The sequence below is a fragment of the Falco punctatus genome (genome assembly GCF_963210335.1).
Source record: "Falco punctatus genome assembly, chromosome: 10".
Lineage (NCBI taxonomy): Eukaryota > Metazoa > Chordata > Aves > Falconiformes > Falconidae > Falco > Falco punctatus.
The window spans coordinates 22717380-22741078 of record NC_137590.1 but is presented as its reverse complement, the minus strand read 5'-3'; positions in this window follow the sequence as shown (position 1 = coordinate 22741078).

The following is a 23699-nucleotide window of genomic DNA, read 5'->3' as shown; positions in this document are numbered from 1 at the left end:
AAGTGTTTAAAGGATAGTGCCATACCAAATGTATTCCAGCAAGCTTATCTTGATGAGTGATGGCAATTGCAGGCAAAAAGTGAACTTGCAATGCTGAAGAGAGATGCAGACCATCAAATAATGAAGTTACTGCTATGTTATGTTAATAAAAAAATATCTGGGAGTCAAAATCACTAGAAACTAACACAAAATCACAGAAAATAAACAGTTGTATAGCTTCCTGCATTCAGAAAGCCTAACAGCATGTTTGGGTAAAAGTCCCATGGCATTTACTGCAGCACTAGGGATGTTAGGGCATCTGTCTTGCCCAACTTAGTCCTATTAATGAATTCTTACCTTCACCTTTTTTGAATATTCATTTCTCAGTTTTCTTTATTGTGCAGTTGTCAATACATGTTAATTTGCCATGTTTAACTGCTTGTTAAACAGCAGGTGGTCATCATGGTGATGGGTGAAAATATCTTTCAATCCCTTAGGAAACTTGTTATACCATGTAAGATTTGATTCTTTAATGAAATTATTTGAGTACACTGGCTTGAACGTGTTCCAGAAGAACAAATTTGGTTATAATCCTTACCATCTTCTGCCTCCCTTTCAATTGCTGTATTTTAATGTAATCTCTTGGAAATCTGAGAAAAATCTGTGTGTAATGGGTTCACACTTCATATCCCTGCTCAGTTTTCTTGCTCCCATGTTGTAAAATGTATATGTTTCTGTGTACATATAAAACGAACTCATTTTCTCTCGTCTTCCTTTCTGAGTCTTTGCCTCACACCAGCCTTGGCTGAGCTCTACGAATAATATATGTTAGATAATTGTTGTAGCTGAATCAGCAGGGAGAGTATATCTAGGTTTAGAGGTGTGTTGGAATGGTGAATTTATATTTCTTTGACAGAGTGGCAAATTAAAAGGTGTGGAGAAAATGAAATTTAGAACATAGAGCAACTTTAATGTAGGTTCAGTTTGAAAAACTAAGCTATCTGAATGTTCCTTCAAGTGCCATAATTAATAGCAGCTTACATTTATATAGCACTTGTTGTCCTGAAGCATTTTCATGCATACATGCGATACATGCAGGAAATATTAGCCATCTTTGGAATGAAGAGGTGTTTGAGGGTCTTCTGGAGTGTGGAGAAGAGGAGATATTTTCATTCCATAATTTCAGCCGTAATGAAAAAGGCATTGACATTTCTGACTTAAAGGGAGTGCTTTTGAAAACCTGGTGCTTTATGTGGGCTCAAATTGGAAGGCTTTTGTTAATATTGTTTATTTTCTTACTTTGTCTTTAGACCGTTCAGCCAAGGGGAATCTCATCCAAATATCAATGCACAATACAGCTTGCTTTATTTTGCAGAGAACAAAGGGCTGGGTAAATGTTGCAATAAACATTCTGGCTTATGTTTCTGTAGAAACTCAACTAGTATGTAGCCCACGAGGTCAGAGAAAATGGACATGTGCTAACTGTGTGTTTTGGTTAATGAGACTGACAAACTTAACAGGAAAAAGAGGGGAAGAAACCAAAATTTATTATGCTAAGAAGTCATGTGAAGCGTTAAGTACACAGAGCTGTTATATTGCTGGAAAACCTTACTAGCACATAAGATCCAACAGCTAAATTTGAGAGCCGTAACAACTCAGAACTAAAGGGTCAGCTATGTCATTGAGTCTCATTGTTTCTACTAATGGACAGCAGTGGATAAGATGGTAAGTCTAGAAAGGTCTAGTTTCTCCTCCAGTCTTCCTTGTATACAACAAGAAATTATATACTTGACATCACCTTAAACCAGTTAGATCTTCAGCAGTAAAGTGTAAGCCTAAAAATCAGGCACAGGAAAGAGGAGGAGAGGGAAAAAGAGACATTCTAGCTCCCTTGCTAGGGTTTAGTTATGACATCGAACATACTAGGTGAAGTACTCTGATGACTCTGTTGATGGCACTAAAATTTATTAATTGCTAGTTTCAATTAAAAGTAGTAAGGCTCTGTTTACTTTTGGAGCAGTTTCTGGCTTTTACTGAGACTGCAAGGATATTGTACAAAACCCTCAGTGAAACAGCATTCTGGCAGCAGCATTGCATATCCCACCTCTTTCAGAAAGAGTCCTATCCCAAATCCCCCCAAAAAGGCATGAAAAATAATATGTATTTTGTGACTTTTCAGACTCAGATGAACATGTACACAAGGAACTATCAGTGAAAACATCAGATATATAAAACCAGTTGATAATCTCAAGAATTCACAAAGGTGTATGAGTACTCTGGTTGTTAGAGGGTGACAACATAGTCTTGCAGATCTACTCTACCTCTTTTTTTCTTACATGGGACCAGGAAAACCATAAAGCAACACAGAAAATTTGTAGGGGAATGATTAAAGAGAACAATAACTTTTAACTTTATTGTGGCAAAAATACTTGCCTTGACCTTGTCATCACTGAAGTTTTAGCCTGATATTCTTTCACCTTGACTAAGGCCTTCTCTGTGCTGGTAATGTAACTAGTGAACTTCCAGTTGTCTCTAACCTTCTGACAGAAAAATTACACATGATGAAGTTTCAGGATTATTTAACTATTTTTCACTTTTAAGCTCTGTGTTGATGATTGTTGTACTTCTTCTGAGGTAGTCTTTGGCAGCCTTCTTAAAGTTTGACAGTTTTTTTTATAAAAAAATATTCTGAAAAACAAATGAGTTTGTTCTTCAGGCATTTTTTATTTCTCCCTCTCCTGGGTGTTGTTTAATTACATTATTCATCTCAGTACAAGTCATAATAGAAGATCTCTGATCTTTTAGGAGTAAACAACAGCCAAGAGGCAGGTGTCTTATGCACGCACAGATCAATGTATGTGTTAATCTGTAGCTAGCTATTTTATCATTTGTAAGCAGAAATACCTGGAAGTATAGTCATAATGAAGATCAAGTGAGGGGAATTTTCTTGTGCTGGCAAAATCACAGCATGTAGAAAATATACTAAGATGGATCCTTTAAATTGCTGTAAATTCCATTACATTTCAGGGAAGATAATGACATCATGAAATTGGGTTAGATATGGCACTGGAAGAGATAGCGATCTTATCACTGGAGCCTGAATGGTTTTATTTGAACCCATTTATCATTCTCATTAAAATCACTGTAATGAGAAAGAAGCTCTGTTCTATTTACAATCTTTCATGTCAGTCTGTACCATGCAGCATGTTAGAAAGCAGCAAACCACAATACTGCCTCTGTTTTCCCTGTTGCTTGCTTACTGAACAAAAGAAGGGAAGAGCGATGGGGTGCTGCAGTGAATGTATGTTCTAGATCTGCACTGAGGAGATGAAATGGTGGGGTGTGGGCTGATAGCTGACAAAATAAAGGGTTAAATATATGACTAATGACATTGAAATCTTTCTTCCCTCTCAGTACTTTATCTAAGAGTGTCACTCTGGTGTGAAAAGTGCAAAGGAGAGAGCACTGGAGGATGAAGTCTCTCCTTTGCAGAAAAAAATAACAGATCCTGCAGAAGGAATATAAAGTTTCACGTGATGTCCTGCTGGGGACAAGCCAATGATGCAGCATGAGATGAATCGCTTACTTTAATATCCAAATATGCCCAGCTTCAACTTCAGCATAACCAAATGCAATATTATGCATCTAGGAGCAGTGAATGTAGGTCAGATTGTCAGATTGAGGAACTGTGCTCAATACAGTTTTGCCTCTGGAAAAGACTTTCAGGTCATACTGGGTAATCTACCAGTCATGAGCTCCCTGTGCAAAGCTCTGGCTATGAGAACACACATGTTGAGAGGGTTTATGAAGAAGGAACTTTCTTTTTGGAATTAGGAAATGATATTACCTGTGTGTATGGCATTAGTGAAATTGCTGTTGGGCTGTTACGTCCAGTTCTGTTGTCTGGAAGGATGCAGAAGCTGCTTCAGCGAAACCTAGAAAAGCACAATCTGTCAAAGAGAACTTTAAAAGGTGGCTTGATCGCATCTGTGTATTGCATGGGGAAAAACTTCAGCTGATTGCAAGTGCAGCATAATCTAATGGCTAGAAGTTGATGTCAGACAAAACTCAGGTAGAAATTACGCTCATATTTGTAAATCAGTTTATGAAGGTAAAAAAGCTACTGCAAGACCTTATTCTAAGACAGGTGATTTTTCTAGTGATTTGTGATCCTCAGTGATCTTTTTGGAAATATAAATTTATTCCTTATCTAGAAATTAGCATAAGCGATAGTTATATGTCATGTATTATGCAAGAACATAGGTTATTTGAGTGCTAGTAGGTGGTCCCTCTTGTCTTCAAAATGTCTGTCATTAAATTTACGTCTCTGCAAGGACCAATTGTAGGTGCAAGATGCTATAACATCATGATGTAAAATCAATGCTTGTACTGACATTAAGGACTGGTGTGAAATCTGTGCATGAAATGGACACCTACCCATTTAGAGTGCAATGAAAATCTAGCAGTGTCTTTTCACATTAGGCCACTGAATAACTATTTGACTGCATGTCTAAGAACTCTTGTATTTAAGTTTTCCTGTTAAGTGCTCAGTGCACTTGGGGAAATGGGCACAAAATGTCATATGTGTTATAAAGACAAATAGACTGGAACATAAGATTATGCTATTTTAGGCCACAGAGTAATAATATCAGTAGAAACATGAAGAACAGAGCTCCAGGAACATGACTCCAAGTCATTCAGTCATCCCATAAAAAAAACTTTAAGCCAGCTGCATATTTCTTGAATATGATATTGTCCAGGTTAAGAGAGTTTCTAGTTCCTGAGAAATCCTTCTTTGCTGGAGAAGAGCTGAGGGGTCAATACATACACTTCTACATGCCTTGAGTTACCTAGTGCCTTCTGAGGACAGGCATTTCAATGGCAGTGCTGTTAGTTGCTTTGTTTTGGAAAAGATCTGCAGCAGTTTATTACCTGTATGATTTCATATAAATATAATGCAAATATCTATTTAAAACACTGTGAAGAAATGTGATAGGAAATATTTTACCTTGCACATTTATAATTTTATTTGGTCAAGAAAGGTTCATGTGTGTGCATATAAGGGAAGGAGAAATTTTGCTGGTACCATGGCAACTATCTCTCCTTATTTTATAGAGTGAAATCTTGTAGCTTTTTTCGTTGTAATAGAGTAATTTTGTCTCTTCCTCCCAAAGCCCACCCCCTCCCCCCCCCCCCCCCCCCCCCCGAGAAAAGTAGATTTTTTTAGGCTGATTCTGCTTTCCCCACTTTCTACCATCTTTCTCAGTGAACATCTCAGTTTCCTTCACGTACATCACGTAAACCTGGACAGTTTGAAAGGCCTATTTAAAAGATAGACTTAAATGAAAAGTGGTCAAAACCAAAAGCATTGCATTTCCTCTACCTCATGAACATGGATCTTGCTTTTTTGAATTTCCCTTTAAGATAATTAATATGTTATACTATACAGAACAAAAGCATAGGAGAAAGAAGGCTAAACATAACTCTAGGTGGCTAACAGTCAAGGATCAAGTGCAAAGTGAATGGTGTTATAGTGTATGGTGTTACTGTTGTATAAAATATTCTGCTTATTGAATAGTTTATCTAGAAATACAGAGCTATTACTCATAGAGGGAGCTCAAATTCTGGCTTCAAACAAGCTGTGTCAAGCATAAAACCAGGCAATAGTACCAATAATTTCAAAGATCTGTGGGAATAAAATTCCATTAAGAAAATAAGCGGTGGTTAGTTGCTATTCCAGGTTTCTAAAAATTTCCCTAGGGTTCACCTTTGTCGAAGAGTATATGTCTGAACTTCACAGTAATAAGGAAATTTAGTAATGACTCAAAGTGGAAGTTTTCTAACAAGAATATACCCTTCCCTTCAATTATAGGCATATTACATAATGTTATAATTCTTTCTATTTATACACAACTGCATCTTCCTTAACCAGAGAAACTGGACTCCTAGTTGAAAATTATTCCTACTCTTGTTCTTTTACAGTTTTACAGTCTGGATTTGAGCCTGAAAGGCAAGAAATGACCATGCTTGTTTTGACATGACTTCTACTAGCTTGTTAATTCAGCTGCTGTATACGTATTATATGCAGGTTTATATACTTTCTTGGATTGAATTTCTGAATACATTACTAGTTTTTATTTCCAGTATAATTAGCTGCTCCACTACATTTGCAGTACTTCCTGAGTCGATGGTACAGAGAGAGGATGGGGTGGCTGGAAAAGCATATTGTAGCTTTACTAGGAGAAACTTATACTGAATTCATTTAGCCTGTGTAAGTGAAAGGCTAATCTGATTCAGTATGGAGTTGTGTAAAGCTTAACATTTCTTAAAATATCCTCTTACTCTTGCCAGTAGATTTGAAATGGGAAAGGATGAGTGTAATATAGAGATCAGCCTGAAAAGTAAATATGAGGAGGAAGCCATTAAGAATGGATAAGGCACAAAACACAGATGCTGAGATATCAGTCAGTCTCATAAAAATTTCCACAGTTTACAATTAATGCTGCCTGGTAAAAGAAAAAAAGTAAAATTAAAAGAATATTTCCCCTGCGGGTTATAAACTACATGCATTTCTTTAAGTGAGGACCTTAAAAAATGCTATGGATTATAAACCCGTCCATCTGTACGTTGTGGCTGAAGGCAGGCATATGTTCTTCAGAGCCACTGCAGTCCTGGGCAGAGGAAAGGGTGTACCACTGAGACACCAGGAAGCTTTCCACTTGGAGAGAAACAAAAATGTTTTCTAATTAGAGTTGAAAACCTTGCTCCAAAAGGGTCATTATTTATGGTGAAAGTCACCCATGTGTAAAGGGCTGATGCACCACTGAAGTCCCCATGTGAAGCTTTAATGGGATTTAAGTTGTTGTATAGGCCTTGAGAATTTTCTAGTAAACATATTGAGCATCTGCTGCACAAATTCAATGTTGGAGAAAGAACCAGAATGATTGAACTGAATAAAATAATGCATTCTCAGCTATTGTTCCTGATTTTCAAGTGCAACATTGTACAAATAACATAACAGCCAGATATTGGCTCGAGGCCATTACCAATAATGTCTCTGTCAAAGAGAGTATATGTATCATGTTATGATGAAATACACTCATTTTCATTTTCAAATATTAATTTCTTCCCATACATCATTGAATTTAGGAAACAATGTTGTAAGTCAGCATCAAAATGTCTGTGCAAATGATAATCTAGTATTTCTTCATTTGTAAATTACTCTGTTTGGATTAAGACCTGCGCTTTCCAATTGCCTATCACAATACACTAATTATTAGATTGAATGCCTCCTGCTTAATAAAGTATTAAAAAATGTAATGATTATCTATATTTAGTCAGTTCTTCTACTGCATCATGCATTACCTTGATTAAAATTAATTTGAGGGAAGAAACTGAATGGGTTTTAATTACCTTGAATTGTGACAATTACCTAGAGTATATTCTGTAACTGTAATTCACAAACAGTGCCTGGAGTAAGGGCTGGGACACTGACTGTTGTGTCTTTCACTGCCTGTGTTGATTTATTTCAGGCAAAAGAACTTGTTTTGAATGCTCCTTCATTTATGGTAGTGATTTTTCTCTGTTGATAAAGCTGTTGAAGAACAGCTATATTTTTCTCAAAATTTGACATTAGCAATTAATTTTTTGCTATCCTCAAGTAAAAAATGAGATGTTACTCAATGTTTAGAGTTCTGTTCTGGGAATGATGATTGTAGAGATCTATTTCAGCTTTTCTCCAGGCATTTAAGTTACTTAAGACATAAGTTTTAAATGTCTTCTGTTGCTGAGTACCTAAAAAGAGACTTCTGGGATTAACTGGTTTTTGGAGATGTTAAGAATAGCCACTTGTTTACTGAAGCTATGCCTGTGTTCAGCAAATGATGTGGACTGCAGGCAGCAGCTCAGTGGAACAGAGGAGCTAACATCCGTGCTGTTTGAATTTCAGGGGGTTTTACTTCACAGTAGCCTAATTTGGGGTCCCATGGAAGGAATGCACATAGGTGGTTTAATGTTGCTAGGTGTCCTCCTGGAGTACATCTTCGGATTTATTTCCACCTGAAGAAGGACCAATTCATGCAGTCCAAAACCATGTTGCAGTGAGAATGAAATAGCAGTAAATGGGGATATTTAACAGATTGACATTAAATTTGCTGTCCTGATGTAAGCTAAAAGGCTAATGCAGATGTGCCATATGTTATATATTTCTCACCAAGTAAAAGAGTATTAGTGCAGTACAGTGTACTGCTACTGCAGAAAAAGCTACTATCACTTCAGGTTTAGTGGCGGAGGTTTTTATTTTTGTGCTCAAGGTCTTTTTCTTATAAGGTTGTTATAGGCAACATAAGCTGGTTTAGAATGGCAAAATGTTTGAAAACAGATAGCATTTTCATCAGACTTACTGGTGGAGTTCGAAAGCAGACACTTTTTTTGGCATATAGTGCTTTATCAGGTCATATTTGAAGATATAAGTGTTCAACCCTAGGGACCCAGTTTTTTTAAGTACTGTACACTGGTAGTTTTCATTGCCTTAAAGTGGATCTGCTGGTGTCAATTATTGCTAAAAGGTAGTGCAAAAGCACTTGAGATTGCACCCAAGGCATGAGGGAAGCATTTTGAAGACATGGGTATAAACACCTTGAGACAGAAGTGCTTCCTACGAAAAAAGAATCTTACTGAGCAAAATACTTTAGTTTAGAGCAGCACCTTTCTGTCTTCAGAAAGAATGTGAGTAGTCCAAAATATTCTGGTTTTTATTTTTAATTGCATCACACATTTACCAAATCATATAATTTAAATGAACTATGAATCTAGTTTAATCTAGTTACTTCACCTCACAGTAAACCTGCAGCCTCTTAATCAGCAAAAGATTGTGTTTACCCCAGGGTTATTTTGAAGAGATGTTTATGGTATGTTAATGCACTGTACCAGCCAATCGATGAAAACAAATGTGATTCTGTATATATATTTAAAAAAGAAGCAGAGAACGTGTGACCAGTATTTGCAAGTAAACCCATTCAAGAATATACAAAGAAAATCAGAAGTCTCAGTTTTCTTATACAGTTGCAATTATCACAGTCATGGCAGTTGTATAAAACTGAGTTGTGGCTCTGAATTACCATAAGCTTAGGGGAAAAAGGGCATATTAAGTAGAAGCAACATAAGGAATGAAAATGGGGGAAAAACAAGGAAGTTGCAAATAACAAAGTGGATAGAAAAAAGAACTTGGGGGACCATATCCAATAATAACTTAAAATATGGTTAATAATAATGAAACAGAAGGCTACTAAGAAATCTGATTTGCTGACTTCTAGTACATTTAAATTAGGGCAAGAATGAGAAGTAGCAGGGGAACTCCCCCACACTTTTCATTAATAAAATAATCTGATGAAGTAGGTGGGTGAATTAGAGAATACCCTTACATTAACATTAGAAAAAGTCCCCTAGAGGTATAAAATGAGCATGATAAGGTGAAGATGAAATATGCTAAATAGGTAACTCTTTGAATCTCCTGTGTTCATCTTTGTTGAGGTGAACAGAATACTACTCGTGTAGCAAAAGCAGTTTGGATTAAATGTGTGCCGATAATAAAGATCAGATAGGAAAAAGTTTTGTCAGCTGAAAATCCATAGTGCTAATTTACCCAAAGAGATGAACGCCCTATAAACATCAGTTCTCTTGGCAATGTTTGATTATTTTTGATGAATATCTACACACTGTCTACACAAGTAGCAGGTTTTAAATATTTTTCAGCTAGTTAGTTCTAGTCAAAGTTACAATTACCATACTTTGAGCTTCATTCAGGTTGTCTTAAGCTGAAAATTTTGGATTTGAATATATTTCTATTTCTGTAATCTCTGAAAACATCAAAATAGCTAAGTCTACTATCCATAGTATTTCAGTGAAACACTTCCAGTGTCCACAGTTCCTTATAGAAATTGTTATATTGTTTGTTGTGTGAATCTTTTTAAAAAAGTACTGTTCGCCTTATGATATAATTCTCTAATATGGAGAAGCACAAAGAGCATAGGCGTTTATCATAATTTTATCAGCCTCATATTTTTGAATTTTTGACTTCTATAATTTCTATTTGAATAATAGAAAAGATGTCTCAAAAAAAGGTTTGCCTTTTGTCTGTGTTAATTATTATTTAAATTATAGTATCACGTTTTATATTATTCAGTATAGGGACATGTGAAAAAGATACCACTTTGTCTTGAGAGCTTGTGAATTGGGATTTATTTCTGGGTTCAGTAAGTGCTATTACATTATCAACTTTGTGCATGCCATTCCTCTTGAGAAAATATATAATACCTTTTATTGCTGTGAGACGCTCAGAGTTCTCCAAAGTATGATGCGTTGTGCCGATGTGTAGTATTTTTATTACTTTAAGTGGAGGAGATCTTATATCAAAAGAAAATCTAAACTGTTTTTTTGACGTTACCTTATACCAATATTCACAAATAGTTCAATACAAGATCTTTTTACCTAAAGCAGAGTGGAAATTAAACAAAGTGACAACAAGGCTTAGAAACAATCAGCAATAAGAACTCAGATTATTTTTTTAAAATTGTATTCTCATTTTAATGTCTTTGTTTTCAGATATTAACAACATATCAGACTGAGGAAAAGGCAGAACAAGACCAAGAGAGTTCTGTGTATTTTTAATGACCATAGGCTCCATTAAATTAAATAGAAGCATTATATGCAGCTAGTGGTAGATAAAGATCTAATTACTTTAGGCAATGTGCTCATATCAGTGAAAGGAAATATGAACGCAAAGATAAGATATAAAATATTGAAGTTGATAGAATGCTGTGATCCTTTTGGGAAATTCTGATATTACCTTATGTTGTGGTAGCTCCCTGATACTTAATAGGAATAGTACCTCAGAAACAAAGAAGTGTGTCTGTCTTGTCCAATGGAACTCCATAGCTGTTCTGCTGCTTTACTGATTATTAGAAATCCCTATTTACTTTTCTTCCATGCACCTCTCAGTAGCCAAAATAGCAACTGAAGTTGAATATTTTAAAGGTCATGGCCCAAGTTGCTACCAAATAGTGATAAAAGAAGCAACAGAAGCCCATTTTCTCCTTTGAGCACTTGTCAACTTTTGACACAGCCATGGAGAAATGATGTGAACAGAAGCAGGCCAGATCGAATCAGATGGACACAGTCTAAGCTAGAGGTAGAATATGGCTCCCGACATTTAAAAGAAATACTATATGGGAATGGAGTTTTCTCAAGTGCTGGAGGAGAGAATGAAAAAAAAGATAAAGCTTGTGCTTCCCTAAACCCTCAGACCTTGTAAAATTTATGGTAGGGAAGAGAAAAGGTCTGTATGTGAAAACTAGAAAAGGCTGTCTCCCTTTTTTTTTTTTTTTGGTTTTGTTTTGTTTAATTGCTTTCATTGAATATTACAGTGAGTAAGCCCAGACGTATCAATAGTCATGGAAACAATTTTGGAATTACACAGAGCACAGGAAAAGCTTGCTCAAAGTATTCCTGTGGGGAAAAAAGGATTCTAAAAATTGTGTTCTGCTTGGAGAATGGAAGCCTATGAATAAGTTATGTGATCTGCAAATTAATGAATTGCACGGTCTAGGCCAAGAATTTCTCATGAAATGTTGATGAGTCATGAGTAAAATGGAGAAAATAGCAGTGTTCGTATAGCCACATGCCAGTAATTTTTCTAACATTACAAATTCTCATATGTCCTGAAATTTTGCCTAAGTCTTATTGGCCTGTACTGAGCCCAAGTATGACATGTTGTACCAGAGAGCTTCTCACACCGGAGCTGAACTTGTTCCAATATCTTCTGGAATTTGATCTTGCTTTCTTTTGATTTCCATTTTAGTAGTCTCAAGCACTAAGCCAAGACTACTTAGTTTTAGCCGCCACCGTGCTATGTTCTACTTGTGCTCAAACTTTTGCAAAGTATGCATTTTAAGAATGAATTTCCTTCCAATTTTTTTTCCCCACAAGCTCATTACCTTCCACTTCTCAATGCTGAAATACTTTGTGTGCCCATGCTTCAAGTCAATTTAAGCCATTCCAAATTTTATTGCTCTCCTGCTTTGTTTTGACTGTTCCTCTCTCTATGACTCATCGAATGCAGTGCCCTCCATGCCTGCTCCTTCATTCTGTTGGCTGAGTGCCCTCCATGCCTGCTCCTTCATTCTGATGGCTGACAGTTTCATTTGGTAATGTTATGTGCAAAGGTAGTAGTCATTTTGCTGTAACCCTTTATTCTTTTTTTCCTTGGCCACTAATTTACCCATGTTCTTCATCAACAGCAATGTACTTACTAACTTCTTTAGTAATCTGCTTACTTGTCATTAATACTTTGTGAGCATAATTCTTAATTATACCATACCAGCTTGAAATATGAACTGTTTGTGGTTCCATTTTGCTTGTCCTTTTAGTATGCTAATGCTTACAAGAATTTTGCATGCATGTTTAAAGCCTCCATGGTAAGTGCTTGCTATGGACATAAAGCTTGAGAGTCTGAAATGTCATGACTTGGCTATCCAATTGTTGTATGGGTAGAAAGGAAAATCTAAGTGGAAGCTCTAAGTATGATGCTAAAAACATTAATGTTAAAGATTAAGAGGTCTGGCTCAGAAGTTATCTTTGCTAAAAGAACATTCTGACTAAATGCTAATAGTCTGTGATTGTTTCCAACTCCCCACTTACCAGCTAAGGGAATACTGGGTGTGCCACTGCTGTAGGCTCCATCAAGAGCCATCTCTCCATATCGTCATGCTATTTACTGTTTGATTCCTTTGCAGTTAGCAAGCTACTTAAGGAGTCCATCCCTCCCAGGGATGGATTTGGCTTTATAAACATTGACAGGATAGTTTTTCCCTACCTCTATTGTTTTGTTTTGGTTTGGTTGGTTGGGGTTTTTTTTGTTTTTTGTTTTTCCTTTTTTTTTTTCTTCGAAATGGTATGTAGGTTGGGTCCTTCGAATCATTTGGGAGAGAACAGGGAAGGAGAGAGGGAGAAGCTGTCCGAATGTTCTCTCACTGTGATCATAACAAAGCATCTATCTGGCCTGTTCTAAATTGTGTTGTTATGTACTTGGGGTCCCCAGTTTCTCCAGCGTAAGAAAATGATGCTTTGTGTCTTATAGGCACTCTGTTCATATATAGTGCTAGCTGTATATTGGGGAAATGTTTGTATGACCAATAGCTCATTACTTCCTTATGGAATTCTTTTTGTATAGGTGATAATACCTACCAGATCTTCTGAGTATCTGAATGACTAATAATTTCAGCGTACTGAATTTGGTCAGACATTTTCTCAGACATTTGTAAGAACGGTCCTTTTCTGACAATGTTAGCATTAATCCTGAAATTCTTCATTGTTATGTTCTGCACTGGTAATGATTTCTTAATAACTTTTTCTTGTTCTGTGTACAAACCTATCAGCAATTATCTGTTGAATAAAATTAATAAATACTTGAAAATACATTTGAATTTTATGGCTAGGTCAAGGATGTGCCATTGAATTGTTCATCTTAATCTGATGAAATCCTCTTCTTACTGTTATCTTCATTCATTCATTGTATCTCTATTTTTTAAATGTTATTACTATTTCTTGATATTCTTACCTTAGTGCATTTCAAGATCACTTCAACAGTTTGTCAATTCCATATTATTTCCAGATAGCTGTAGGACACATAAGTGTACAAAGCTTGTATTTTGGAAGGATCATTCTTTTATTGCTTTATCTTCAATGGATTGCAGTGACTTTCACTCCATCCCTTTGAATAATTTGGTGACCTAAGCTGAAAACTGTCCTTTAAACTGTGATCTCTCTTGGTGAGGAAGATGATAAACTTTTGATATTGTGTTGTTTCCTCCTAATTGCATTATTCAGCTGTTGGAGAACTCCAGGAAGCCTAGTATAGAAACTAAGCTGAAAGAGATTAGAAATGAAGCTATGAGACTAACATTTTAATTTCTTGTGGAAACTCGGAATATGCTGTGTTTAAGCAAAAAAGCCTTTGAGGGTTAGCTGCCTGGACAACACTGATAAGGAACTATGGAGCACAAGATCACTTCAGGACTTCCTTCACCGATTTATTATTAGTTAGGTCTTAACCTAAGTGCCTGAAGCTGCCATTTCATCTTAAAAATCTGAAACTTCTTCACTGCGGGCTGCATATTAAGCTACCATGTGTGGTGTGGAAGTTGCTATAAAAAAACTTTAAAAAATAATACAGAAATTGTGATGAGTATGGAGAAATTTAGTGAGGTATGTACATAAAACATTGCTTGAATGGAGAAATGTAAAAAAAAAAGAAAAAGGAAAAGAAGATGACTTCTTGGAGTTTCATAATACCATCAACTTAAATTTACATTGCCAGCAATAACGGGAGCCCTTATTGTGTAGATATAGGCTTAGCCTGTTTTGCCTTACCTATTCATGTTAGGCCAGTCCATCACCTCTCACAGTATGCATTCTGTTCAGCTAGCATACCTGACTTGATATAATTTGGATGAGTGCACCATAAATCACAATAACTGCATACTTCCTTTATTGTTTAGAATATGCTCTGTGTAACTGGAAGATGCCATAACTTGTAATGATGGTAGAGGAAAATATTGCAGGGATCAAGCAAACTATTTGCTTAACATTTTAAAAAATCACAGATTATTACATTGTATAGTATGTGTAATCTACATACGGATATCTGCCTGAGTAATGGAAAAAAGCTACGGAAGGAGAAATGATTATAAATGTCACAGTGCTTTCAGAACAGTCTTCAGTGGATGGAAAGTATCCAAAAGTTAGTACCATTCAGCAGGACGCAGACATTTCTTGAGTTCAGCAGAAACACTGAAAGCTGTTAGGCCTTCCCCCCCGCACCCCACCCCTAATCACTTACCCTTGTGTAATGGACTTGAATTTACATTGGGGAAATGAAAGATGAATCAAATGCATTTTCTGTCTTTTCATCAAAGCAGTCCTTTGGCAAATCAAGTGTGGGTCTTTCTTGACCCATTTCCACTTGCAAGTTGCATCTTCAGGCAGTGAATTCATGCCAGTAGTATTTCAATGAATGCCAGGCTGAGAATAACTGTGATATTCTGGAACATGATTAAGGACTTTCTTTGATTTCCCTTGTCTTTAACTTCACTGGAATACTGGAAAAGTACCAAACCCAAGAGCTGATACAGAGCTGTCAAAGTAATGAATCACTATTTCAATCTCTATCAAATTTTAAGAATTAAGAATGAGTGCTTGATTCCCTCCTTTAGAGAAAATGCAGCATTAGAAGGATATTAAGTCAAGATGGAAATTTGGAGAAGATATTTCTGTTTAAATAAATCTGCTCTGTAGGAGGGGGACATGAGGACATGGGTAATTTTCTTTCTGTGTAACAGCCTGAAAAATGTCATGATGCTTCATGTTAGCTAGCAGATGAGAGAGCCCTGTTATCCTGTTTAGCTGTTACAGTACAAGCAATAACACAGCACATCTGAGTACATCTTATAGAATATGCCAGACTCTATTGACTTGATTTAAGAAGACTGGTAAGAAATAGCTAGATTCTGACATCCATTCTGCATGGTAGAGAATAAAGATATATAAAGCATTTAACTCAGGCTCTCTTGAGTGTTCACCACTTGGTGGTAGGTGCTTACTTTTATTTGGCTTGTGCCTATGAACTTTTGTACAAAGCAGAGTTTTATTTATTCTGTATACTTGAGGGTTTCTGTAAATCTTTAAAGTTGATGTTTATTGATATACTACAGGTTCAAGTACTAGCTGCAAGAAACAGTACAAATTCCTGATGAATATATTTTTTTAATCCCTGAAGTCAGTGTCTTCTAGTAGTTGTATATTCTGACCCCCAAAAGATCTCGTGACTCTTTGATCTTCATAGTTTTGAATGTATAGAGCTTGCAAGGAACAGTGTTCTGATGTTCCACTGCATTCACTCTTTTGTACTGGCCAAATCTGCCTCGATATATCTTGAAGCACTTGAGGCTAACCTCCAGAGTCCAGCTGCCAGGTCAGCCTCTGCAGTCAAGTTTTGCAAATCCATGTCCTCACCTTACCTTGTGTTGTGCGTTTAGCCCATCCAGAAGGAGAGAATGCTCAGCTATGTTTTTACAAGCTGTGTTTTTAGCTCTGCAATGATTTGGTACCATGTCTTAAAGATCAAATGGAGGGAAAAAAAAAAAAAAGAAAAAAATAGTTTGCAACACTGATGGTGTTTGGTTGGTACGATGCTGAGTCATTTGCAAGCAGTTCAAGTCCAGGCATGTGACATGGGCTTGATTAACTTGTGTCTCAGCAAAGCACAAGCAGGAGATATAATCGCTCAGAACTTGAGTTCTCACTGTTTGCATCCTTATGGTAGTGGTGGCAATTGGCAGGATTTGATGTGTAGTGTTGGCCCAGCTGGAAGGTGGAAGACTTTAACAGACACATGGCAAAACCTGAAGTAGATTTTGTTTTCTTTAAATTTTAAACGAATTCTAACATTTTTTTAATCTTTATCCATAACAATTTTTGCATGCAAATATAAATTGAGGAAGGAGAGACTTGACAGTATTCCGACATAACTTCAGAGCAGGGGAACCTACAAACAGACCTATACTAACAATGCAAATAAGTATGCCGGGACTTTCTGATTCTTTCAGAAAGGAATCACACTTTGATACTACATGCTATGTAAGAGTTTGGAAAACACTCTGGTTTATTTCAAAAGCTACATGTAACCTTGGAGAAGCAATGCAATACCTCAAAGCCTTCTTTGTGTGACGTTAGCTGTAATTTAGACCGTAGGCATACTTCATACCTTGACCATGCTTCCAGAAGGCCCACCAGAGTTCCTTTTCAGGTTTTGTGTTGATGTAGTATGCCATGATCATATTTCTAAAGAGAAGTAGCTCAAAGGCAATTGTAAAATCAGGCTTCCCGCTAGGTGGCAAAGAGAGACAGTGATTTGCAATGTATTTCTGCACATGGGAAAAGGAGGGTGACAATCAGGCAGCTATAGAGCCAGGTTTACAGAAATACGTTGTATTTTACTGGCCTAGCCTTTTGGAGTGAGATTGAGTTTTATTAAGTGTGATTCTGGAATACTGGAAGGAGCAGATTGGTTAAGGCAGTCTAGACTAGGGAAAAAAGCTATCTGCATGTAAGGAAAATGGTCTCATTTCACTTTGTCCATTTTAGTAACCTACTTGAAATGTGTTTACTTCTCCAGCTCATTTCTTACAAATTGTAATATTCAGTGTAGAGGACTGTGATGTTATGGTCAGGTCAGCCGAATTGCTGAAGCAGTAACCTTTTTAAAAAAGTAATATTTTTAATGAGGAAATTCCACTAGTCACACCACAGAATATTGGAAGTGCAGGCTCGCTGCTGCCGTTATTAGAGTTATCATAGAAATCCATTATTGCAAGTAAAGCCATATATAATCTGTGCATTTACAGCTCACACCTGCAAAGTACTTCCTTGAACTTGCAAGTCATAGCCCAAGAATGTCAAGTGGAAGCTCTCATAATAGAAATAATTAAAGATTCTGGGGGCTTTTATTTTTAGTGTTTTTCTATACCAACACAAGGCTCAGATGAGGTTTCCATGGGTTGGATGTAAAGTGATTGTGACATAATATTTATTATAAAACAGCAGCCATATCTAGCAGTTCAGATTTGTTGTCAGCATTCTTTTTGTTGCACCGTTGAAATAAATTCTTTTCGGATTTGTAAAGAATTGTAACTTTCCCTTGGAATGAAAAGAATGAAAGCTCTATTTGTGGAATGTAAACAAAGCATTACAGTTGGTATTGTAATAATTGTATGAATTTTTGCAAGATTGAGCTTGTGTTTCTGATATTCTTCCTCTTTGCAAGGTAATAGCGAAACTCAAAAAGCTTCATTATAAGAAATGGGGAAAAAACCTTATGTATAGTTTCTCTGTACTTACTATTATAAAATTCTCTTTGCTTATTTTGAAGAGCTCTAATATCTCAGTGAATTATAATAGGAACTTGACATTTGAAAGAGCCAAATAATCCTGATACACAGGTAGTATTTTGCTCAGGAGAAAAACCCCATACTTCTCAGGAGAAATTTGAGGTAATAGAAAAAAAGTCTTTTGCACTGCATATATATTTAAGAATATTAGGCTCACAATCATAAATTTATTATATAGACAACGGCAATAGAACATGGTGGGAACAGATCATGCACAAAGAGGAAACGAGTCTTAAGGTAATCTTTGTAGTGAAAAGAGATCATGAAGTTTGTTTTATATCTTTTATGGTGAAGCACAGGAATAGACAGTACTTGTCGCTATCTATTGAGGGAATTTCTGAGCTAGGAAGTTTTAAAACGTGTATTTGATGAGAATTTTGGAATAACAAAGATGAAAGTACTTTTTTTTTCCTGGGAAGAAGGTCGATAGTTCAAGTGTAAGGAAGCTAGTGGCAAAGGGAGTACAAAAGCACTATGGAGATAAAGAATATGGAGGATGGCAGTAAGACATGAAAGCTGAGATGTTTAAGTCACTAGGTATACATATAATTTTTGAGATAAATATGAAAGTTCGATAGCGATATGGGAAGTGTCAGAAAACTTAGAGGACACTCAGAGAAGTGAAGCTGACAGGATGATTCGGTGGGAATGAAAGAGCTGCAATTTGAACAAAATAAGAAAAATAAGTAGCAAAGGCAAGAGGGTCCAGCATTTGAGGTACAAGAGGATGAAGCTAGATTATAGAATGTGTCAATGGAAGAAGAGGAAGAAGCTACTTTTAGAACTGTCGAGGAAAAAAATTAAAATGTTTATTTGATAAAAAGAGTGCCTGTGTGGGAAGTAAAATTTAAGGAGAAAATTTCACTGTGCTTGAAGAAGAAATTGCCTGCTGAAAACCTCTCATATATATGCAGAATTAACACAATAGCTTTAAATGGTGTTGTGACAAAGAAAATGTGGTTTATTATAAAGAGGATTGTTTTGTAAATTTTCTTGCTAGATAAGTGAGAATATGTTCTCTTGGCTTCCCACTGCTATCTGAGCATCCAACAGAAGTGAACTAATCAAAGAGAAACCCTACAATAACAAGAATAAAGCTTGTGTGAAAACTCATTGTTCTGTATAAAATTTAAGGGTGGGTTTTTTTAAGGATTGACTATAGAACACTGTTAAAAAGTGTATCATACAACTGGATTCATCAGTATTAGAGTCAATAGGGTTTTTTCCAATAAGAGTAGTTTGCAGAAAAACATCTCTCCTTAAATATGAAAATATGAACTCCATAATTCACTCTTACTCAAAGTTTTCCTATGTCTGGGAAAACTTTTCTTCATTTAAAAGCAATTTGTTTGTTTATTTTACAGGCTTTTCCACCTGTTTTCATGTGGTTTGGTCATTTCATTGATGTCCACTTTGTTCAAATGTCAGTCAAGATCTGGAGGGAAACCAAGATTCTCTATATAATCTGCTTCTTCAGTAGAAAATGTAAAATGCACAGTCTATTCTATACACTCTTCTAATGAGAAGAGAATCTGAAAAAGTCTAGAAGGATACTTAGAAGCATGGCTTTGGAATTTCAGATATGCTTTAAATGCTAATTCTTCCTCTGGGTGCAGCAGCTCATTGGAAAACTTAAATATCCAGGCCAACACAGTCAACATGACGGTATGCTCCTTCACAGAATACATCTAGAGGATAAGTAAGGTCCAAGTTTTTGACTGACTCAATATTTACAGAAGGCCACTGAAATCACATTTGAATTTCATTTTACATTTCACTTAAACAGAGTTAATTGAACTGTTTTAAAGTAGGTAGGCACAGATTATTTGACTGGATTGCCAAAGGGTGCTCAGGAGAGCTAAGACTGCCACCATTTGTGAGCTTAAGTGAATAATTACCAGCAGACATCTGATGGTACTTTCAACCTCAGATTTAGTTTTACCAAATGACTAGAACTGTAACCTACAGGGCCTCTTAAAAGCTACTAGAGTGATCTAAACCTTTTCCCAGAAACGTTCAGTTGACAGCGTCCACTGATATAGCTCCAGGTCATATACAGTATTTCAGACATAATGATAAATGCTAGAAAATATTGAGTAGGACACTTTGGAAAAGCAATAAAATAATTAAAAAGCTCCCAAAAGCATTTTTCTAGGTAATACCTATGTGTCACTTAAACTTCTATACTTAGCTTATGGTGGAGCTGTGGCTGTAAAAGTCCCATTGACCTCCATGGTACAAATTCTCAATACTGCTATAGATTATATATATATATGTATATGTAATATTATACATATTACATATGTATAATGTAAATTGTACATTGATAAATATTTATATTTTTAAATAGCAATGGCATGCTTTCCCTCACAAGAATAACTGCATAAATTAAACATCTTAAAAGCTAGCCTTTTTCAAATCAGTTTTAGAAGAGCTAGCAAAAGAACTTTCTGGGTTGTTAATATTGATTTTTCTATACATATTAGGAAAACAGACATTGAGTCAAGCTACTGCCGCGACAGTTTTGTTTAAGTTGAAGGACAGCCATCTCACAACATGATCTCTGGCAAAATAATGGGTGGATTTGTGGGGACTCTATTTATAAAAGACTTAAAAGACAGTAATATAATTAAAGCACAAAATTTGGTAAGAAAAGGCTTTTGAGTCAGGCAGAAAAGTCCAGGAAAAACAAAAGGCTAAAAGTAGAAAGAGAATTCTGAGAATGCTATTCTGTGTTCATTTTAAATGTTGAGGATAATTAAAAATGGAAGCATTTTACAAAGAGTTCCACATTTTTGTATCACTATGAAACAGTAAAGTCAAGACTGGTCATATTTCTGAAAGAAAATGTCTTCTTCAAACCCAGCTGTTGGACTGTGAAGCTGAAATTACTGCTTGAAAAACAGCTAGTGCTAAACAGGAGGTTAGAGTACATAGTTAAAATGGGCTTTTCTGGACTTAAAAGGCTGTAATGTGAAGAGAGAAGAGCTGTAATACCTGACTGAACTCAGGGAATCAATCCCCTTTGTACTTTTATAAACATATATATATAGTAAGCAACTGTTCTGGCTTTAGCCTCACATTAATTTATTTTCATCGCGATTCTTTTATGTTGGGTTAAGTGGTGAAAGTCTGTGTTGGAATAGGAATGCTCAAAATGTGTGTGTATTTTAAAAAAAAAGTTTCCTGGTGATCTTTGCCTTTTTGTTTTATTCACAGTGGGAATCCAACTTTTTATTATAGTTGGTACTAAACCAGTGATTTTGTAGAGAGCTGAGCTGAATTCTGTTCTGTCAAAAATTGCAATTTCAGATTTGGACTGCAAAAATATTTTTAATGGTGTTTTTTAATGGTGGAAGTAGTACATTGAGCACAGGTCGACTTTCAGATCTTGGGCATGCTGTATGCTAGAGATGAAATTTAGAAAAATAGTTTGGTTTGCAAACCTGTTGGATTTGGTGTAGGGTCACTGGAGGGGAGACCAAAACACAGGGCCATACGAGGTAATTTCTGACACAGTTCTTTTCTTACTTGAAACACATCTGAAAGCTAAAACTTGTCCTTGTTGTGCTGTTGAAGTACTACTGCCATTCAAATGATGCTAAGCTGTTCACTGTCAGAGCAATAGTTAAAGGCAAAAAGATGCCAGTGTCTCCAGCACGTGCTTAGACATCCCTCAGCTCTGGGTATGCTCAGCAGTTCAGTTCCTCGTCCATGAGCCTTCCTGGGTTTCACAAAGCATTTCACTACCCACCTCAGCTGTAGAAAACACTTAATGAAATTTGTTGGAAAAGTTCTGCTGAAAGCATGGCCAGAAGGCGTAGGGCTAAGAGCAGTCCTGCTGCATGTGGGACACCCAGTTTGATTCCCCTTTGCCAAAGTGGCTTGTAGCCCATATCTCCATTCACCCAAAAGAGTGTCCTCCCTCTTGCAGCATAGGATGTTAGGATGTTCTCGTTGCTTCTCACTCTCAGATGGCTGTTCATACCTATTACGGGCTTGTGAGTCTCTTGTTATTTACTTATGGACTAACTCAAGTCAGTTACCCTACCTAGATTTAAGAAAAAGAAAACAAGCTTGCATGAATATGTCCTTAAGTACTAAAGCTGACTTATGCCCTACACAGCATTTGTTAACAGCACGTAGCGGGCTGCAGCTGTCATTTTTCCATCATCCTTGCACAGCCGCTGAGGTGTGTTGTGCCCTGAGTGTGCATCATAGCACTTAGCTCAAGCCCCTAATTTTGAAGTCCTCACTGTTTCCCTGCATGGTGTGGAGAGGACAAAATACTTCACTTGTTGCTCTGGATTCCCGTTAGTGTAATGGCAATCCCAGCACATGAGTCCTGGTGTGAACCTACTCCTTTAGCCTGTGTGTGCTTTCATCTGATCATCTGCTAAGTGTTGTGGCCTGTCTTATAAATGCATGGCAGACCATTTTAGAATAAATGTCATAAGATACACATCATAACCCAGCAGACCGTAACAGTTGCATATAAAACATCATATCATGAAAACATTTACAACTAATTAGTTCAAAGCAGTAGACTACCATAATTATCATCTACTCGATAATTAGTATTAATTACTTAGAGGATTAATTAGTTTGCTTCTGAAGTACTTTGAAGATGCAAAGCAAAGAATAACTGCCATGTACGTGACCTGTGTTCCCTTACGACTGAATATAACATACTGTCTAAAATGTGTCCTAGTTTATACAGAATTATATTTCATTAGGCCAGTATGTAGCAGCATTATTGACTGGATCTAAAAGGATTTTGTTGCTATGAAACCCATTCAGAAAAGTGCTTCTTTCTCCAGTCTAAATGAGTGATCACAGCTCTCCTATGGCGAGATCTAAGACTTTGAGGAGAATGCAATTAAGATTCATCGTGCGTAGGGAGTGAAATTCATCCCCATGCATTGATCTGTAATATATTTTTATATGCATACTAGCATTAAGAATCTAATTACTACATACTGAGAGTAGAATTGACCCCTAGAAGAATTAACTATAATGATTTCAAAGGTGCTGTTCAAGCACTCAATCCCTGTAGCACTTGTGCTTCACAAAAGCCCCACATTAAAGTTTCTGATTTTCTAAAGTACCAAATCTTAGTGGGAGCAGTGGCTGCTTTTCAAAACCTCCAAATCCAGGGCCTGGTGAGGCATGAGGGACATAGACAGCTTTGTGTAAGCTCTGAATTTATCTAGTATGGAAAAGAGATTTGGTTATGTGAGTGATCTATTGGCTTGTCAGTGCTTCTTAGCAGGTACATAAGACTGTGCAGAACTAAAATAACTGCTTAATTGTGATTGTCTTTGATATTCATGTGTATTAGAAAGCAGAATGATGGGCAATGCTGAGTTAGACATCCGCAAAGGTTTGTATATTGACCTCTAGTCTAAAAGCAGTAGTCTTCTGAAAATTGAAAATAATCTGACTTGTCCCTTCCACAAATGGAAATAAGATATCTAGTAATAAAATCCCACGGTACATGATGGCAAATTTACTGCATAAATATTAAAGGCTGATTAATGGAGTTATAAATCTCTAAAACCATGGAATGATAAGGAAAATCCTGTGATGAATCCGTAATTTCAGCAACATTGGCAGACAGCATTATATCTGGATATTAAAACAGTCTTGATCACTTTATTGTCAAGAGACAGAAACCAAGTGCAGTATATTCTTAGACATGAAGGGTCAGCAAGTGAC